The sequence below is a fragment of the Passer domesticus genome, chromosome 4 (assembly GCF_036417665.1).
Source record: "Passer domesticus isolate bPasDom1 chromosome 4, bPasDom1.hap1, whole genome shotgun sequence".
Classification (NCBI taxonomy): Eukaryota; Metazoa; Chordata; class Aves; order Passeriformes; family Passeridae; genus Passer; species Passer domesticus.
Window position 1 is genome coordinate 682,404 of NC_087477.1, and position 19,368 is coordinate 701,771.

A 19,368-nucleotide genomic window follows, 5' to 3' on the forward strand; every position below is an offset into this window, starting at 1 on the left:
GCCTCCCACCACAAACAAAGCACATATGGAAACCTCTACTGGGATTACTCCACTTGTGTCGCTCAAAAGGCACTGACAGTTCCAGTGCCTCAAACAGTGTCCCATACCGTGTTTCCACGCAGGGAAAAGCTAATAATTATAGCAGTGACTCTTTCTGTGACTGGGTAATATGTACAGGGTGTATGATCCATTTCTCTAAAAGAGAAAAAAAAGTACTTTTATATGGCAGCATTGGCAGTGAAACTGATTTTTAACAAGTACTTCAGGGATTCCAGATGTCACTTGACAAGTTGAGCAAAAGTGCTAGCTCTTCCATCAGTCTGTAACAAGTAATCATGTAACAGTTGCAAGATTATTCAAATGGCTCTAAGATTATTTTTGCAGCCAATTTCAGTCCATGGAATTGTGGAAATAGTCCCCCAGGCATGTGAGAACTTTTGTGGTTTTTATCTGTCTGGAGGAATATATAAAGAAATTACAGCCCATCTATAAGTAGTATTGATTAGAAATATCTCTGTGGGAGAAAAAATAACCGCCACAAAAAAAAACCACCTCCAAATCAAAACTATTGCATCTAAAAACCTGGCTGGGTTTGGTTTGGTTTGGTTTTTGGGTTTTTTTCGCAACTGTACTGCCGGGGTCGGCTGTTACTTGTCTCTGCCCCAGCACGGAAAAAAGTGGTTCTGGGCAGGCCGCGCTCTCGAAGAAGGAGTCTGGACTCTTGCTTTTAGGTCTTCAGTCGAGTTTATTATTTCTTATCTACAAAGATTTTCTGTCTGTCCAGCCGAGGTCTGATCAGCAAGACAGCCAAAGGCACTCTCTCCCGCCCACGAGGCGGTTGTCTCTTTTATAATGAAAATTATGTATTAGATATTTACCTTTAATTCCCAATACTTTCTGCCCTTGTTGGCAAGTGTACTCTTTCTATGAACCAATCCACACATGCCAACATCATTCTGAACATGGATGCCAAGGAGAAGAAAGAAGAAGGACAGGGCACGCCCAAATTCCTCCATCTTGGGACTCCTGATCCATGCACAGAATTCTAGACCCCCCTGTACAACACATAAAACCCCCCTGTACAGTGCATTCTAACTTAAGTTCTAACAAGTGAATAACATCCCCTCACCATTCAGACCTGAAATTCTCTCATCTCCTCACCTTCAGGTGTCATTTTTTTAAAAGGATCAAAGTCAAGCCACCAGGTACTTTTGGCAACATTCCAGGGCCTCCGAGCCCCCCAAGGGTTGTCTCGGTAGCTCTGGACATCCGGAGTGATGTACTGAGTTCCCACATCTCCCCCTTCTGTTTGCACCAAAAGCACCCTCTTTACAACTCGACTCATGACACCCCGCACACACAAAAGAATGCATGGAATTACAATCAAGAGGACTATGAGAATCACCAAAATTTGAAACCCTATCTTTAAAAATTCTTTTCCCAAAGGTGAAAGATCAAAAAACTTTGCCATGTCCTCAATCCAAGATCCAGTGATCTTGCCAAGTTTCTTTACACTCTCCTCTATTTTTTCGATATTTTCATGAATTGACCTGGAATGGTCAGAGAGATTCATACAGCACATTCCTTCAAATTCTTTGCATCCATGGCCGTGAGCGAGCAAAAGATAATCGATTGCTGCTCTGTTTTGCAGAGTTGCCTGTCTTACACTGTTCATGTCTTGCAACATGTCACTCAGTGCAAGAGAGACTGATTGAGCATGCTTGTTCAGCCAACAACCCATACGATCCAATTGAGTCAAAGCAACCCCTGATGCTACCTGAGGTGAGAAAATTGCTGTCGCAATTCTCCTTGCCTTGCTCCAAGTGTAAACCCTGTCATCACAATTCTCATCGAAATGCTGTAAAGATCTTTTATCTTTATGTTTTTGTTCCCTCTGCATCTTTAAATCTGGTGTCAGCATTGAAATTCTTCCAATGCTGCATGGACCTCCCTTGGCATTCGCAGGAATACCATGCCAAATCCTGTCTCCACAAATCAAAAAGAATCCCCTTGGCAGTTGCACTGGGACTTGGAGTGACCCTTTGTCTGTCACCATGGTGTTGTTGCACCAGGCTGACGCATTTCTGTAGAATTCATGACTGGGAGTGACATCAATAGTTTTGTTTGGCTTTGCCGTACCTGAAATTTCAAATTTCATGCATACATTCATTGTCATGGACCTGAAAATCTCCAATTCCTGAGGTTCGGAAGAAGCCACAGGAAGAGAATGTGTCCAAGCACACCATTCATTCACAGGATCTTTAACAACCTGTGAGATCTCGATTGCAGTGTGTCCTGGAATTGGCCATTCATTCACTGGCAATCCAATCATGTATGCTGAAAATGGCCTCCCTGGTCTGGAGTGCGTCAGGCAAATGCTATCTAAATCTGCTGCCTGGGCTAAAACTTCCCAAACATTTTTTTCTGGCTGATTGACTGGTAAATTTGCTTTGTTGTTCAAAACCATTGGCAATGACACAAAACACATGAACATTGCAAAGTTCATCACCCCACCTTTGTGACTAAATATCACCATTTTCCACCCAAGATTTTTCAGAAAACCCCCAAAGTCTTTTATTCTTCTGTTTCTTCTAGATTATTGCTTGTAGTTTGAGTCTCCTCCTCCGTCTGAGTACTTGTCTCTCTGTTTCTGGGATCTGTGTTCTTTTGTTCTTGCGTTCGAAACGGCTTCACGTGTCGTGCCGACACCCACTTCGGACCTTGCTCTGTGGAAACACAAGCGAAACCCTTGCCCCAAGTGATTAGTTTGAAAGGACCTTCTATCTGTCCTGATTCTGGGTTTCTGACCAAAACTAAAGGATTCTCCCTTAGTCTTGCCTGTGAACTGTTTGAGAAATGTCTCAAGATTGGAGGATTGGGTTCTGAAGATGAACTATTTAGGAAATTCAACACATACAATGCTTTATGTAATTTCATGTGTGGCGTCGCCTCTGGCTCCCCCCTCCTCTGTCTATCTAGAAGGGATTTTAAGGTATGGTGTGTTCTTTCAATGATTGCTTGACCTGTGGGTGTGTGTGGAATACCAAAGGTATGTCTGACACGCCATTTTTTCAAACATTTGTCAAGCACCCTGCCTGTATAAGTTGGACCATTATCTGTTTTTATTTCCTGAGGCACACCCAATGATGCAAATGCTTGTAGAAAGTGTCGACAAGCATGGTCTGCTGTTTCCCCTGCATGTGCTGAAGCAAAGACTGTTCCCGAAAATGTATCCACTGAAATGTGAACATTTTTGAGCCTCCCAAATGAGGGATATTTCGTGACATCTGTTTGCCATAACTGAAGACTTTCCAGTCCTCGTGGATTGACCGCTCCTGTTGAGGCTGGCGGCTGTACAAGTTGACAATCTGGACAAGCATTGATGATCTCTCTCGCTTGAGTTTTTGTGAGACGAAAAGATTCCATCAATGCATGTGCATTCTGATGAAAAAAACTATGACTCAATTTTGCCTGCTCAAAAATGTCTGGGAGTGTCTGTGAAATGGGCATTGTCAACCTGTCTGCTCGAGCATTCCCCTCTGCTAAAAATCCTGGATGTGTTGTTTGAGCTCTGATGTGTGTGATAAAATATTCATGTTCCCTATTTTCTAACAAAGTTTTCGTGCTCACCAAATATGAATACAATATTTCATTGTTGGCCTCTTTCAAGAGTGAACCTTCCAAGCGTCTGACTACCCCCGTGACATATGCGGAATCCGTAATCAAATTGAGAGGTTGTTCAAACAATTGAAATGCTCGAGTGACTGCTGCCAATTCCACAATTTGTGGAGAACCCTGAATCATCCTCACATCCGAATCCCATTTCCCTGTCTGAGTTCATCCATGTGATCACTGACTTGTGTGTCTTCCCTGAGCCATCAGTGAATACTGTGATCCCGTCCAGAGGTTCGTCACTTATTCTTGGCTTTGCTCTAACATATTTGTGACTGCAGCACTCTGTGTTGTGGAAAATTAATTGTGCAAGCTCCTGGGAAAGCTAACAATGCAATTATTAAGTCTTTTGATTTCTCCATCGCCCATTTAAAATAATCTTTTTTCAATGGTAAATGAATGATTGAAAATTCTCGTCCTGCCATTGTCAGCAACCTTGTTCTCCCCTTGATGATGATTTGCGCCATCATTTCTAGATCTGTAAGAATTGTTTTTGAAGGCCTGTATGGTAGAAAAATCCATTCTATAATTATCAAAGAATCTCTTTGGGATGAATCCCATTGAAAGATCAGGCCGTGGAACTGTGTTTTCTCTCCCAGCACTGCCAACTCAAAAGGCAATGATTCAACGAACCGATGTGCTTGACGCTTTTGAATAGCATCTGTGATTTTTTTCCAATTCCTTCTTTGCCTCTCGCGTGAGTGTCCTGGGAGATCAAATGTCTGTGTCCCCTCTCAAAAGATTGAGCAACGCAGGAATGTCGTTGTTCGTGATCCCTAGAATTGGTCTCATCCAGTTGATTTCTCCCAAAAGTTGTTGCAAATCATGCAGATTGTTGACTTTTGTGCTGATCTCCATCTTTTGGGGTTTTATTGTTCTCTCTGAGATTTTCCACCCTAAATATGTCCAAGGTGCAATCTCCTGAATTTTTGAAACACTGATTTCCAAACCTGCCTTTTGCACCTCTGTGATCACACAGTCACGAGCTTTTTGCAGCTCCTGTTGTGTTGACGCTGCAATGAGCAAATCGTCCATATAATGAATAATCTTCACCTGCGGGAATTTCTTCCGTGCCGGTGACAAAGCTCGTGCCACGTACCATTGACAAATTGTCGGCGAGTTTTTCAGACCTTGTGGAAGTACCACCCAATGGTATCGTTGCAACGGTGCTTCCTTGTTGATACTTGGAACGGAAAAGGCAAGTCTTGGTGCATCATCTGGATGAAGTGGAATGCTGAAAAAACAATCCTTGAGATCGATGATCACGAGTTGCCAATCTCTGGGAATCATCGAAACCGATGGAAGTCCCAACTGAAGAGGTCCCATGTCCTCAATGACTTCATTGATCTTTCTGAGATCATGCAACAGCCTCCATTTACCTGATAGTTTCTTTTTGATGACGAACACTGGAGAATTCCAAGGGCTATTTGTTGGTTTGATGTGTCCCTTCTCCAATTGTTGTTGGACCAGGTTCTTCAGCGCACTCAACTTTTCTCGTTCAAGGGGCCACTGATCCACCCAAACCGGATCATTTGTTTTCCAAGTCAGTTTCAGTGTGGCGAGTGCCGCAGTGACCCCAATTAAAAATCCATCTCGATCTTCGTCCCCCACTGAGCCAACAAATCTCTTCCCCAAACTGTGATTGGCTTTTGCACAACAAACGGACGAATGATCGCTGTTTTGTTTCCCGGTCCTGTGACAACAATAGAATTCTCACTCTGCAGACATAGAGAAGCTCCCCCTATGCCTGAGAGAGATCCAAGAGGCACAATCAAATTCCAATCACGGGGCCAAAAGATGTACGATATTACTGTGACATCTGCTCCCGTGTCAAGCATTCCTCTGACCACTATTGTTCTGTCCCCACAAGTCAACTGACATGTGAGTGTGGGTCGATCTCGACCTATGTGTTTGATCCACGTGGCATGAATTTCAACATTCTCCCTCAGAGGATGCCCTTCCTCATCAAAGATTGACAGAACCTGCCCAATGGCATGTGGTGGTGTCGTAGTTTGGCCCGGAAATGTGTTTTTGGAAAGGTTTAAGTCGGGCTAATCAGGGGCCAAATTCAAAATTAGCATTTAAGGTGGCCACTAAGAGTTTGGATACGCCTCTGAGAACACACGGGGGTTAAAAGCAGGAAATTCCCAGAGAACTTCCTCTTTGAGAATTTGGCGTTAGTGAGTAGAGTCTGGCTTCTCCCCTGCCCAGCTGTGTCTGGGTGGGGGAGGGGGAGGCTATGATGGGGAGGAGGCCGGGAGCCTTAAAAGGTGCAGAGGTAGAAGAGAACATGCAAGAGTTAATGAGAATTGAGATGTCTGGGTAGCCCTCCCGGAGAAAGAGACAAAAATTGCGCTGGCAACTCAGCTAGCCAGAAGCAGGAGATGCGTCGAGAGAAGGTGCCTGGCAGATGTGGGAGTCTTTGGGCAGGCAGAGTTAAAGATTTTAACCCCTTTGTAGACTAATAGAAACCTTACAAATACTAAATTCTCTTGAATCAAGATGAAGTAAGAGAGAGATAAGAGATGAGTAAGCGTGAAGAAAGTTGAAAAAGAGAAGAATTCTGAGTAGAAGAGATGATAGAGTGACCTTGGACTGGACTCTTTCTTGTATAGCTATAAACAGACTCGTGTTTTTTCCCTGTAACCCAGAGACTGTATTTAGGGAGAAGCAACACCCGGGAGTCAAGAGTGAAGCAGCGGCGTGAACAGAAACGGCTAAAAGAGGTGTGAGATGCCCTCTGTCTCCACAGAAAAGAAGATCTCTGTTCATGAGGCCCCTCAGCCCCAGGGGGTGAAATTTGGGGAAGACTGGTGTCCCAAAAGTTGAAAGACTGCTGTTTCTGGAAGTGAGTGAAGCATCTTTAAACGGGGAGCCCTAAAAGCAGTCCTGGCCCGTGTCCAGTGGTGAGAGCACTGGACATGGGGGGGAGAAGTCACAAGAGCCGATGTTCTTTAGGTGAGGCCATGGAGGACACGGAAGCACAGGAGTTTTTAATTGTGCTTCCGGGGGAGGCCCATGAGGCAAGAAAGGACTCCTCTCTCCCTGATGGATTTAAGAGTTGATAATTTGAGAGGTGGTGGATCTCTGGAGAAAAGGGAGGGGGAGGAGGAAGGTGTCTGGAAAGTTTTCATTCTTAGTTTAGTATGTGTTCCTTTCTAAATTTGTAATAAATAAAGTGTTATGTTTCTTTCCCTCCATCCCCGAATGAAAGCCTGCTTTGTTCTGTTCCCGGGTCACATCTCACAGCCACCATTTTAAAAATATACCCTTCATGAGGGCCCTGGCATTGTGCCAGGGTCAAACCATGACATTTTTGGTTCCCTGACCGGGAATCGAGAGTTTTAAGTAAGTAATGAGATGAAAGCTGCGAAATGGACCAAGGAAAATAAGAGCAAAGCACGTATTAGGTAATAAATAGGTTGATGATAAAATCTGGGGATAGAGGTTTGGTGTATGTCATTGTTGTATGTAGAAGTATGTTGAATGTAATTTTAGTAATATTTTAGAATGAAATGTGTGTTCTCAGAAGCGAGAGGTGGAATGTCGTAGTTTGGCCCGGAAATGTGTTTTTGGAAAGGTCTAAGTCGGGCCAATCAGGGGCCAAATTCAAAATTAGCATTTAAGGTGGCCACTAAGAGTTTGGATACGCCTCTGAGAACACACGGGGGTTAAAAGCAGGAAATTCCCAGAGAACTTCCTCTTTGAGAATCCGGCGTTAGTGAGTAGAGTCTGGCCTCTCCCCTGCCCAGCTGCGTCTGGGTGGGGGAGGGGGAGGCCATGATGGGGAGGAGGCCGGGAGCCCCAAAAGGTGCAGAGGTAGAAGAGAACATGCAAGAGTTAATGAGAATTGAGATGTCTGGGCAGCCCCCCCGGAGAAAGAGACAAAAATTGCGCTGGCAACTCAGCCAGCCAGAAGCAGGAGATGCGTCGAGAGAAGGTGCCCGGCAGATGTGGGAGTCCTTGGGCAGGCAGAGTTAAAGATTTTAACCCCTTTGTAGACTAATAGAAACCTTACAAATACTAAATCCTCCTGAATCAAGATGAAGTAAGAGAGAGATAAGAGATGAGCAAGCGTGAAGAAAGTTGAAAAAGAGAAGAATTCTGAGTAGAAGAGATGATAGAGTGACCTTGGACTGGACTCTTTCTTGTATAGCCATAAACAGACCCGTGTTTTTTCCCTGTAACCCAGAGACTGTATTTAGGGAGAAGCAACACCCGGGAGTCAAGAGTGAAGCTGCGGCGTGAACAGAAACGGCTAAAAGAGGTGTGAGATGCCCTCTGTCTCCACAGAAAAGAAGATCTCTGTTCATGAGGCCCCTCAGCCCCAGGGGGTGAAATTTGGGGAAGACTGGTGTCCCAAAAGTTGAAAGACTGCTGTTTCTGGAAGTGAGTGAAGCATCTTTAAACGGGGAGCCCTAAAAGCAGTCCTGGCCCGTGTCCAGTGGTGAGAGCACTGGACATGGGGGGGAGAAGTCACAAGAGCCGATGTTCTTTAGGTGAGGCCATGGAGGACACGAAAGCACAGGAGTTTTTAATTGTGCTTCCGGGGGAGGCCCATGAGGCAAAAAAGGACTCCTCTCTCCCTGATAGATTTAAGAGTTGATAATTTGAGAGGTGGTAGATCTCTGGAAAAAAGGGAGGGGGAGAAGGAAGGTATCTGAAAAGTTTTCATTCTTAGTTTAGTATGTGTTCCTTTCTAAATTTGTAATAAATAAAGTGTTATGTTTCTTTCCCTCCATCCCCAAATGAAAGCCTGCTTTGTTCTGTTCCCGGGTCACATCTCACAGCCACCATTTTAAAAATATACCCTTCATGAGGGCCCTGGCATTGTGCCAGGGTCAAACCATGACAGGTGGCAATGCGAAAGCTCTCGCAACTTGAGTGTTTTCCGCCACGATCAACGGTGGACGGAGGGCTTTTGCTAGAACTGTTAATTCTGTATTTCTGTCTGCTGATATAACTGATGGATAAACAATGAGTCCCAGGATACTACTTCTGTCCTGCCCTACTATTAAAAAATCTTGTTTTTTGTCCGAACGTCCATGGACACCTGTTGGTATCTCCGCATGACTTTCATCCAAGAAACACACTAATTTGGAAGCTGCCAATGTGCACTGCGTTCCTGGTGGAAGAAGGTCTGGGTCGCTGGAGAGTCTGCTGAGGACTTTGCTGAGGGTGTCTGCTTGATGCTCTCCGATGACTGTCCTGCCTGCTCTTGTGTCATCGCCATCACTTGTGTCGTCGCGCGCTGGCGATTTGTGTGCGCGCTCTTTTTCCCATTTCCCGGATGTGGTAAAGGATTTCCTTCCACATCCGTCTGAGAATAACATTCTTTCACAGAGTGTCTTCCTCTTCCGCATCGTGCGCAAAGTGGTTTTTGCGGTTTTTGCATCTGCACTTGTGCGTGCGCTTGTGGGCAATTCTTCTTAAAATGTTCAAATGCTCCACACTTGTAGCACTGTCCTCCTGGTGGATTGTTTTTCTTTTGAATGGTTGCAAGAATTGCATTCTGCTGTTGAAATATTTTGTCCAGCATCTCTTCTTCTGATTGTTTTCCCGAGTGTTCTCTCAGCTGGTTTTCCCACTCTCCTCTCAATTTATCTCTCACGATCGACGCAACATGCTGAGGCGTTCCCACCTTGCTGCATGCTTCCACCATCTCTGCCAAGGATGGCCGTCCTGGCATTGCAGTGATGACCCGTTGACAATCCGGGTTGGCATTGCCGAATGCGAGACTCTCCAAAAGTGGTCGCTTCGCAGCTTCGATGGTCACCTGTCGATCCACCGCTTGCGTGAGTCGATCTATGAATGATGAATATGGTTCTGTGGGACTTTGCCTGATGGTTGAAAATGGGACATCTGGAACTCCTGCTGGAGCGATCTGCAAGATCGCTTTCCGCGCCGCTTCCTTGATGTCATTCAACACTCGCCTTGGAAGACGTACCGCTTGTTCTGCTGGATTGTCATCTGGAGGATCTCCTGCCAACTGTGCTTCAGTGAGGTTCACGTTGGCCCGCCTTGATAATTTTTCTTCAACTCTGTGAGATATCTTCGCCATCTTCTTTCTGAGATGAGATTCTGCGTGTCTGTGAGAATCATTGACACAAGGCTTCGAATATCAAATGGCGTCAGGTCATACATGTTAAATGTCCCCCTCAGGAGCTGTTTAGACTATGGTGAATCCAGTCCATTGCGTTGAACAGCTCTCGCTAAGTCTTTGATCACATCGTGATTCAACCTTTCCCACCTTGGATTCTGCCCCTGCGCATCATATGTCACTGGCATTGTCAGATCTCCTGATCCTTGCAGCAAAGCTTCTTCTGTCAGTTCTTTTTTGACCTGTTTCCAATCCACCATTTTCATTGGTTGTTCCTCTTCTTCCTGTAGAAATTCTTTTGGCAATTGCATGCACAGTGGAGTCTTCGATGTCAACAGTGATTGTTTTTCAAACAGTCTTTGACTCGAGGTCTTTGGCCTCGCTCCTGGACTTAAATAAGGAATTTGAAATTCTTGTGTCTGCATCCTTTTCATCGCATCAAATGATGGCATATATCCTTTTCTTGCTTCTGCTACTGAAAACATCCATGCCGGAATTCCTTCTGATGCTGCGATTCGTATCACGTCTTCTTCTTGCCCTTGATCCTCGTATAATGTATCTTTAAGTTCTAACTGTGGTACTGTTTTCTTTGATGTTGCCTTCCCTTTATATGTCGTTGGAAAAAACTGCTGCATTGTTGCAGTCCTGCCACGAGATAACGTTGTGGCTCTGCCCTGCATTTCGGTCATCCCCCCACTGGGTTGCCTGGACAGGTGCGATGACGTCACGAGCTCGATCGGCTCCTCAGCCGTATCGATTGGCTGCAGCAGTTGTGTTTGTGGAACCCGAGCCTGCACGGATTTTGGCTGAGCCAGCAATGGAGGTTGAACACCTGAGCACTGCCCTGAGATGGGAGAGGTATGAACCACAGGAGTTGGGATCGAGGAAACCGGAACCGGAGAAGGGGTGGAGCCCCGGGACACGGAGCCCCGAGATCGGCCCCTCCTCGCCCGAGACGTCACCGAGGATCGGACCCGCCCCCGACCGCGCTCCGTCCGCATTTTCCGCGTGTGCGCTTTTTCGGGAATGCTTCCCGTCTCCCCTGGGCTGACGTCACTGTCTCCGTCCCGCTCCCCTTCTGATGTCTCCTCCCCAGTGTCTGTCCCCGACTCCTCCCTCTCTGACGCTGTGTCCACACCCCGTCCCCGTGTGTGCGATCCCTGCTTCGCCCGTGCCCGTATTTGCTCCGCGATGCGAGCTGACCGCCGCGGTTCTGTTTCCGGGTCCTGCGTCACCGCTGTGCGTCCCCTACATCTACTTACGGGTGCTGCTCGGAATTCCGCGGCTGCTTCGAGCTTGTTGCCCGCGTCTGACGTGGACGCTGTGATTTGGGAGCCCTTCCCGGATGTCCCGCGTGTCTCGCCCCCCGCGTGCGTCTTTGGCACGGTGCCTGCCAAGGCTGCCACCCCCGGTGTGGGTCCCCCAAAACCCATGCCAAAACTCGTGTTCCCCACCGCTTCCGCGCCCCCCCCCGCCGGTCACAACCGCCGCCGTCGCCGCCGCGCAGCCGCGCGCGCCGCGAGAAAGCGTTTCCCCATCCCCCTTCGATCCCCATCGGACCCCCCTTCCCGATTCTTCCGCCTCCCCCGCCCCTTCGTCCCCCGAGACTCGAAATTCAGGAACAATCGTCCCCGACCCCTCGATCTCGCTGGGTGAAGATCTCAGCTCTTCTGGGGTTGGGATTGTATTCACGTCTGAATCAGAGCCTGAACCCCCTTCAGTTTCTGGGGTTTCAGGGCGTTTTGGAGGTCTCTTGGGACTTTGGGATGACGGGGCTGAAAGCAGTGCCTTTTCCCCTTGCTCCTCTCCCTCGGGAGCTGTCCCCCCCGGGCCAATTGGAACCAGAGCCAATCTCTGCACTGAGCCATGCTCTTTTTTCCCCGCCCTTGTGGGAGTTGTGGAACCTAATTCCCTGGCTGATCTCCGACACTTTGCAGAGACAGCCTCTAACATAATTCTCGCTGGAGATAACAGCTTGAAAGCCGTCTCTTCCCTTCTGGCAGCTAAAAAATATAAATGCCTGTTAACTTCTTGCCAACAGCCTAACTCAAACAACACATGTGTTTCTGCAAATGGATAATTATATCTGACCCATAATAATAACTCTTTGAGCTCCTTTCTAGAAACCCTCTCTGCGTACGCTTCTGTCACGCCTTGTAAGGCTGACAAGGTTTCTATTTGTGCCTGTGTGAGTGTGTTCCCCATGTTTCTTAATTTTGACCTTCTCACCGAATTTGTGTCGTCAGAGCAGTCTGGAGGCTCCCGGTTCCCGTCCAGCAGGTCACAGGAGATGGATTCGGAGGCGCCTTTCCGATTCCGATCCGGGCTGTTCTGATACGAGGTTTCTTCGGGAGAAGTGGAGTGCGGTGTTCTCTCTTTGGCTGCTGCTTCTTCGGACTCTTCTGGCTGCCTTCCCAAGGAGTTATCAGTGCTTTCCTGGGAATGAGTCCAGCTCCGGGAACTGCCCGGCTGCGAGCTGCCCGCTCGGGTGCTGCCCACCTGGGTGTTCTCTCTGCAGCTCACTCTTCGGCTCTCCGCTCAAGCTGTCCTTTTCGCTTTTCGTGCCCACCTTCGGGCCCCCCTTCGTGCCCACCCAGGGACGCCAGATGCCGGGGTCGGCTGTTGCTTGTCTCTGCCCCAGCACGGGAAAAAGTGGTTCTGGGTAGGCCGCGCTCTCGAAGAAGGCGTCTGGACTCTTGCCTTTAGGTCTTCAGTCGAGTTTATTATTTCTTATCTACAAAGATTTTCTGTCTGTCCAGCCGAGGTCTGATCAGCAAGACAGCCAAAGGCACTCTCTCCCGCCCACGAGGCGGTTGTCTCTTTTATAATGAAAACTACGTATTAGATATTTACCTTTAATTCCCAATACTTTCTGCCCTTGTTGGCAAGTGTACTCTTTCTATGAACCAATCCACACATGCCAACATCATTCTGAACATGGATGCCAAGGAGAAGAAAGAAGAAGGACAGGGCACGCCCAAATTCCTCCATCTTGGGACTCCTGATCCATGCACAGAATTCTAGACCCCCCTGTACAACACATAAAACTCCCCTGTACAGTGCATTCTAACTTAAGTTCTAACAAGTGAATAACATCCCCTCACCATTCAGACCCGAAATTCTCTCATCTCCTCACCTTCAGGTGTCATTTCTTTAAAAGGATCAAAGTCAAGCCACCAGGTACTTTTGGCAACATTCCAGGGCCTCTGAGCCCCCCAAGGGTTGTCTCGGTAGCTCTGGACATCCGGAGTGATGTACTGAGTTCCCACACTGTACTTATTTAAATTATGTCAACTTTACTTAGAAGTAAACCTTTGCTCTGTGCAGCCTGCCTTAACACAGCATCAGGCCCTGTCTCCTCATGAATGGATGATAAATGAAAGAAATTGGTGAGAAAGTGTCAAAGAGAATCAAAAATATTTCTCACCTTCTCCATTTCACTTAGGGGCATAAACTCTTTGGGATAGATTTCGGTGCTCTTCTGCTTCTCTTTTCTATTTCTGAATGCAGAGATTTCAAAATATTTTTTTTTTCTCAGAGGAAAAAAAGGCTTTATGTGCCATAAAGCCTGAAAATGGTGCCTTCCCTGGCATCTCAGGATGTCAAACAACAAATCCCCAGAGCTCCTCTTTTCACACAAAAACAGCGTAGAAAAGACAAAAAACTCCACCTTTTTGTGTCTTCTGATGGTGTCAACTAACAGAGCTACAGAGCCTCCTGCTAGCTGAGGGCCAAGCCCTCTGTGGGCAGGGTGAGAGCAGGAGCTAAGAGCAAATATTTGCAGGCAGGAAAAGCCACCAAGGCCTTAAGAAGGGTTGTCTTTTGTTTAAATGGTGGATTTTTTAAGCTGTCCAAAAGTGAAAAAATGCACATTTATTGTAAATGCAGGGCCACCGACAAGGGAAGGAATGATGAGGAGGACTCCTTATCAGAAGGCTAATTTATTACTTTGATACTATTTTATATTAAAGAATACCATACCATACTAAAGAGTACAGAAAGGATACTTACTGAATGCTAAAAAGATAATAATGAAAACTCATGGCTCTTTCCTGAATCCCGACACAGCTTGGCACTGATGGGCCAAAGAGTCAGAACAACTCACACCAGAATCCAGCCAGGCAATCACCTGTGGTAAACAATCTCCAAACACATTCCACACGTGAGCACAGCACAGGAGAAGCCAATGAGGTAAGAATTGTTTTTCTTTTTTTCTGAGGCCTCTCGCTGCCTTTCAGCTCCCCAGGAGAAAATCCTGGGCGAAGGAATCCCGTTCAGAGCATGAGAATGCCACAGGCATTCATTCAGGGCACAAGAATATGGACAGAGGTGACACAAGTGCCCTTGGAGGGCTGCAGCTGGCTCCTGGGTTTGGGGACACCTGGGTGTGAAGCTCCAGTATGTCCCAGTCTGAAATAAACATAGAGTTTATCAAAAGTCCCACCATTCCACAATGATCGTTTGCAACCTGAAGCCCAAAGACTGCTTCCTAGTTTTTTTCTGACTATTTTAAAACATCTTGGAGGGATGGAGGGATGTCAGCCATCAAAATTATTTTCATTTTAGCGTGACTGTCAAATGAACATAGGTCCACTCGTGACACAAAGTGTTTAAGGGTGGAAAAATGAGAATGGAAGGATTGCATGGTTGCTGAACAAGCTGCTTGGTTTTATTTTTTACGACAGAAACTCTAAAAGTGCTTGAAAACCAAATTTTTCCAAAGTTAGAAGTGTTCACATGTGTAAGAATTGTCATTAATGGAGGAGTCCTTTTAGAAAAAGTTATTGTAGTTCTGAAACTACAACCCTCAGAGCTCAAAATTTCATTAGGTGTCTGAAATCTTATTTCAGTTCTAGAACACACTTAAGCTTGAAAATCAAATTTCTCCTATAATCTAGTTCTCTGTCTTTCCACAGCAATTAAAATAATTACACTCTGTCAAGCTACATCTTTTCACCCTGATTAAAGACAGAGCTGTATGGAGCAAACACATCAACTTGTCTGTTGGCAGGTGAAAGAAGAATGCAGAGCATGTCTGAAACCATACTGATAACTTCACATTGAGTATTACACAGGCTAAGAATTCATCCTGTATGCTTCTTCTAGAAAATAAACACTTTATTAAGAAAATTATTTATTCTGTATATCCTTAAACCCAGATAGTTTTACTTATAAATCAAAGCTAATGGTTTGGATCCTGTCTCAAAATTAATTACTGGTGCATTCTCTTAAACCTGGTTGTATTTGCAAGTAAGTACCTAAAATCAAAGATGAAAAAAAATCTTTGATCATTAAAAGCATATACAGTTATGTTTAAGTTATTAGTGCAGATGATTTGGCTGTTTACAACATAATTACTGATTCGACTATAAAAAAAAGAACTGCAAATTGTTTCATGTCAATTAACAGTAAATAAATTATTCCACCGTGCATAAATTTTTTGCTGTTGAAAACTAGCACATAACTTTTTATGGTGCTCTCAAAACAGGTCTAATGCAATGCAAATAACACCCAGAAACCCCCCTGCCTGCTGGGGAGGGGGAGGAAGGCATTTGTCACAAGGAGAACAAGAAATGGAGCTGCACCAAAACCTGCTCAGAGACTAACAATTGCAAATAATATGAGCAGTGAAACATTGCAAAACTGCACAGTATTACAATGCAGCAACAGAGATAAAAGAGAATGAGAACTATTATACAGTGAAAAAAACCCCCAGAAAATGGTGGCATTTTAAAATTTCTATTAAATTTTAAAATTTTATTTAAATTAAAAACAAAAAAAATGAGAATAATAGTTAAGGAACACTCACTAGCAATAATTATTTTTGATTATTAAAATGTAAGAAATACTATTTTAGAAAGATCAGGAAATATTTAATTGAAGTGTGAAATCAGTGCCATCCAAACACCTCAACTGAGTTTCACCAAGAGCTACCTTTGATTTGCAGGCAATTGGAAAATACATGGGTTTATTTCTCAGTCTCTCTTCAATGACAAGCTGATACTCACAAGCTGTCATCCCAAACAAGCAACTACTTCTGAAAGAATACTTCCCCATATTTTAACCATTTTCATCACTGACATTAAGTATAAAGGTTGTTCTTTGTTTGCCACATTGATCTTGGAACAGAAAGATCAGGACACTTCCTTAACCTTGATTAAATAATTTTTGCATTCCTGTCATAAATTCAGACCTGTAATTTCAAAATTCAGAGCAGCTATTTAGGAAAAAAAAGAAAGAAAAAAATAAAGCAACACCCTGAATATTGCTCCAAGTGTCAGTGAAAGGGAAGACAAAAATATTAGGATGTAGCAAAAAAGGAACCAGATGTATGTATGATGCCAGTGATGAAGATGGCTGAACTTTTCTTGGGATGACACACAGATTTCTGAGCTACCAGTTTCAAAGACAGAACAGAGGCAGTGAGATTAAAAAAATGGTGTTAACAAATACTCAATTCGTGGTGAGTTTGGGGCTATTTTAAGCATAGCAGAAGGGAAATGCTGAGATATATGTAAGAATTGCATATTGTAGAGCATCTATACTTCTATATAAATTTTACTACAACACAAGAAGAAGAGGGTATTCACAAATATTTAAATGCAACAGATTTAAATGTATGAAGACATTCTTACAAAACTTTTCATTAACCTTTGGAACTTGTTGCCATGTGGTATCGCTGGGTCAAGAGTGCAGCAGGATTTAGAAAGAGAGGACATTTTTATGTACAATCAGAAGTTCCCTCGTTACATTAGAGAGCATAAAGTGCTTTTACAGAGGACACAAAGTGCAATGCTTGGGGCCATGAGGCAGACAGTAACTCAGCGGTGAGGAGGGCTGTTTTCAGCTGGCAGCTTGCTCTGTCCTGGCCTCTGCAGACTCCTTGGAGCTGCTGCCGTGCTGTGGCTGCAGTCAGGGGCAGGTGAGGCTGCTGCCAGCCCATCGTGGCATCACAGCTCTGCCTGCTTCATCTCTGCTCCTACTGCTGCCCTCGGTTTTGTTCATTTATTCCTTTGCAGCGCTGCTTTGCTAGCTGTTTGTGTTACAGGCAAAGCCAGCCTGGCAATCCTGTGTACGCTTTGCTCAGTAAAGAGAAATGGCTGTGATTTCCTGTGCAACACATCTGCTGAATGCTCCTCTTTTTGAGGCAGACAAGCTGCTAATCCAAGGCAGATGTTGCAGCATTTGTTTCACTCTTCGCCAAAGAAGCCAGCAGATCTCCTTTCAGGGAAATGCTTTCAATTCAACTCACTCTTCTATTAATTCTTGGTAACCGATTGTAAGAACTGTGTTAGTAAAATTGATATTTCAGAGCTGCCCTGCAAGGGATATTTTTAACACGCAGCAGCACAGCCCCTGTCTCTCGTCACTCATGTCATGCTGTCACCGTGTGTACCTTCAGACACAGGCAGGCTGCTGCTAATGAGCTCACCACTCCATGTTCCTCTAACATGGAGTTCACTACTAATGAGAAAAATCCCCAGACTGTACTCACACTCTAAATCAACTTGGCAAGATTGATCAAAATATTCATTAAAACAGTTTGTTCTTCAGCTCAGCCTGAGCCCTGCAGGCATAACTCTCCTGCTTCTGGGAGGGTTGGTGTGTGTGTCTGTGTGCACACATGTGAGTGTGTGAAATTAAAACAAGGGGCTTGCTTTTCCTCCTCACAGTGTTCAAGCAGCACTTTCAGAAGGGAAAAAAAGAAATGAAAAAGAATAGCTGAATTGTCATTACTCTTTCCTCCTTGAAAAGTGCCCAGGAGTCCAGAGAGGCTAACAAAAATATTCTGCACTCCTCTTCTCATGTGCCTGTCATCAGGAGGCCTGAGAATGACCAAAATGAAGAAGCAAATTGTCATCAAAAGGGCATCAAGCAAAATAAGAAATGGAGATCTGTCAGAGAAAGAGAGACATCACTGGCCACACAACCCTGGGAATTTAATGTATCTTCTGCCTGTCATCTGCATGCTAAATTTCCATGTCCTCTTTCAACAGAATTTCCTCTTGCTTTGTCAGCCTTGAGAAGTATAGGTTAGCTCACACTGTCTCCTTTTTCACATGCATTTCAAGATAAAATACAGCCCAGAGAGCCAGGAATGACAGTAACTGACTAATGCTCAGTGAGCTGGACTCTGCTCAGAAGGCTCTAGACAGAAAACCAGAGCAGCACAAATTGCAGGGAGAGATGAGCAGGGGATAGATTTAAAAATCTCAGCTATGATGTTATCTATCCCCCCAAAGGGACAAGAATAATTCTTGTTGGTACCAGTTTGAAAGCCAGACACCTTGACTAGTCATATATTATATACTTCTGGTTCATTTCAGCAATAGAGACGGTTGCTCTTGGTCATCTGACTTCACTATTCATTGCCTAGACATCAGGAGCTTTTTCCAAAGGACTGAGAGAAAACTTAAACCAGACATGGTTTTAAAATCCATCATGTGGTACTGTTCACAACATTGCAAACCCCTTTAGTTTAAAATGTTAATGAATTCCCAACAGCCCATTTCTTAGATCTATTATGTGCTATAAAATGAGCTCCTATGTTCCAAGAAGACTGCAGTGGGGTTCTGAATCAATCACTCAGAAACTCCAGAGCAAGCTGCACAGGCAGTGTCCTGCTGAGCTGGAGCAGCAGCTGCTGGTGGGGCTCCTGCAGTGGGGCATCAGGAGGCACTCTGCCTTGGCTCAGAGCACAGAGCCTCAGCAGCTCAAACTGCAGCAGGCAGAAGGATTCCTCCAAAAACTGCCAGTGGCACACAAAGGCTGTGATCCAGATGTCGTTGTTATGTCATTTCCACAGCTTTGTATTCCAAAGGTGCCAAATTGAAAGTGGCTGCACAACTGACTGGGACATGGACAGCTCTTTCACCATGTGCACTGTGGTATGAGATTTTCTTCCCATTTAAACACTGCTGGCTGTTCAGAAACCTTTGCTGTGGCCTGCCTGCATGCTGAGCACCCCGAGTTCCCAGAGCAGTGTACCAGCAGCCAGCGAGGCTCCAGGCAGCAGGTGCCCATCCAGGCTGGTTGAGTCTGCCTGGAGGAGCAAGAGCTCCTGCAGTGCAAACGCTCACAAATGAAACCACTGCTTCAATGCAATGATGCCAGCCTTCTTCACAAGAGCAGTCCAGGCTCTGCCAATGCAGAAAGCTGTTTCTTTTTCCTTTAACACAGAAAATAATGCTACTACAAAGAAAAAAAAAGAAAAAAAAAAGAAAAAAGAAAAAAAACAAACCTGTAATCATATTGTCCAGACAGGTTCTCTGGAGATCAGGTGCTATTAATAAATGCTCATTTACAAGAATATTATCTGCCATAGAAAGTGAGGACCAGCTCTTATCACTTTCCTTTCACAGTGCAAGATGCTGCTTCTAATGTGCTTCCTGCTTGCCCACTTTTATCTGGCTGGTGAGGTTTATTTCTCTTGACAGAAGCTGTCCCCAGGCATCTATTTCCACAAATGGAGGGAAAAGCAGATACTGGAACTGCTTGACTCTGTTCTGTGGATAGACTCTACTGAAGACCGTTGAAATTTTCATTAAAAGAGAAGTTTTAGGGAGCCCAAATACTAACATACTTTTAAAATATTT

General features: G+C 45.0%; 2 long non-coding RNA genes across 3 annotated transcripts in view; one reads left to right on the top strand and one right to left on the bottom strand.

Moving 5' to 3' along the window:
• Positions 1-14,905, top strand: part of LOC135298328 (uncharacterized) — a 32,051-nt gene extending 17,146 nt beyond the window's left edge. Inside the window, exons 2-3 of one of the 2 annotated variants that reach the window (XR_010360318.1) lie at positions 13,841-13,963; positions 14,689-14,905. This is a non-coding gene — a long non-coding RNA (uncharacterized LOC135298328). Of the gene's footprint in view, positions 1-12,491; positions 13,964-14,688 lie in introns of those variants that run through there. The other variant, XR_010360317.1, reaches the window with a different exon arrangement.
• LOC135298329 (uncharacterized) overlaps positions 1-19,368 on the bottom strand; it is a 31,635-nt gene that overhangs the window by 1,082 nt on the left and 11,185 nt on the right. The window contains exon 2 of the long non-coding RNA XR_010360319.1: positions 108-195. This is a non-coding gene — a long non-coding RNA (uncharacterized LOC135298329). The remainder of the gene's footprint in view (positions 1-107; positions 196-19,368) is intronic.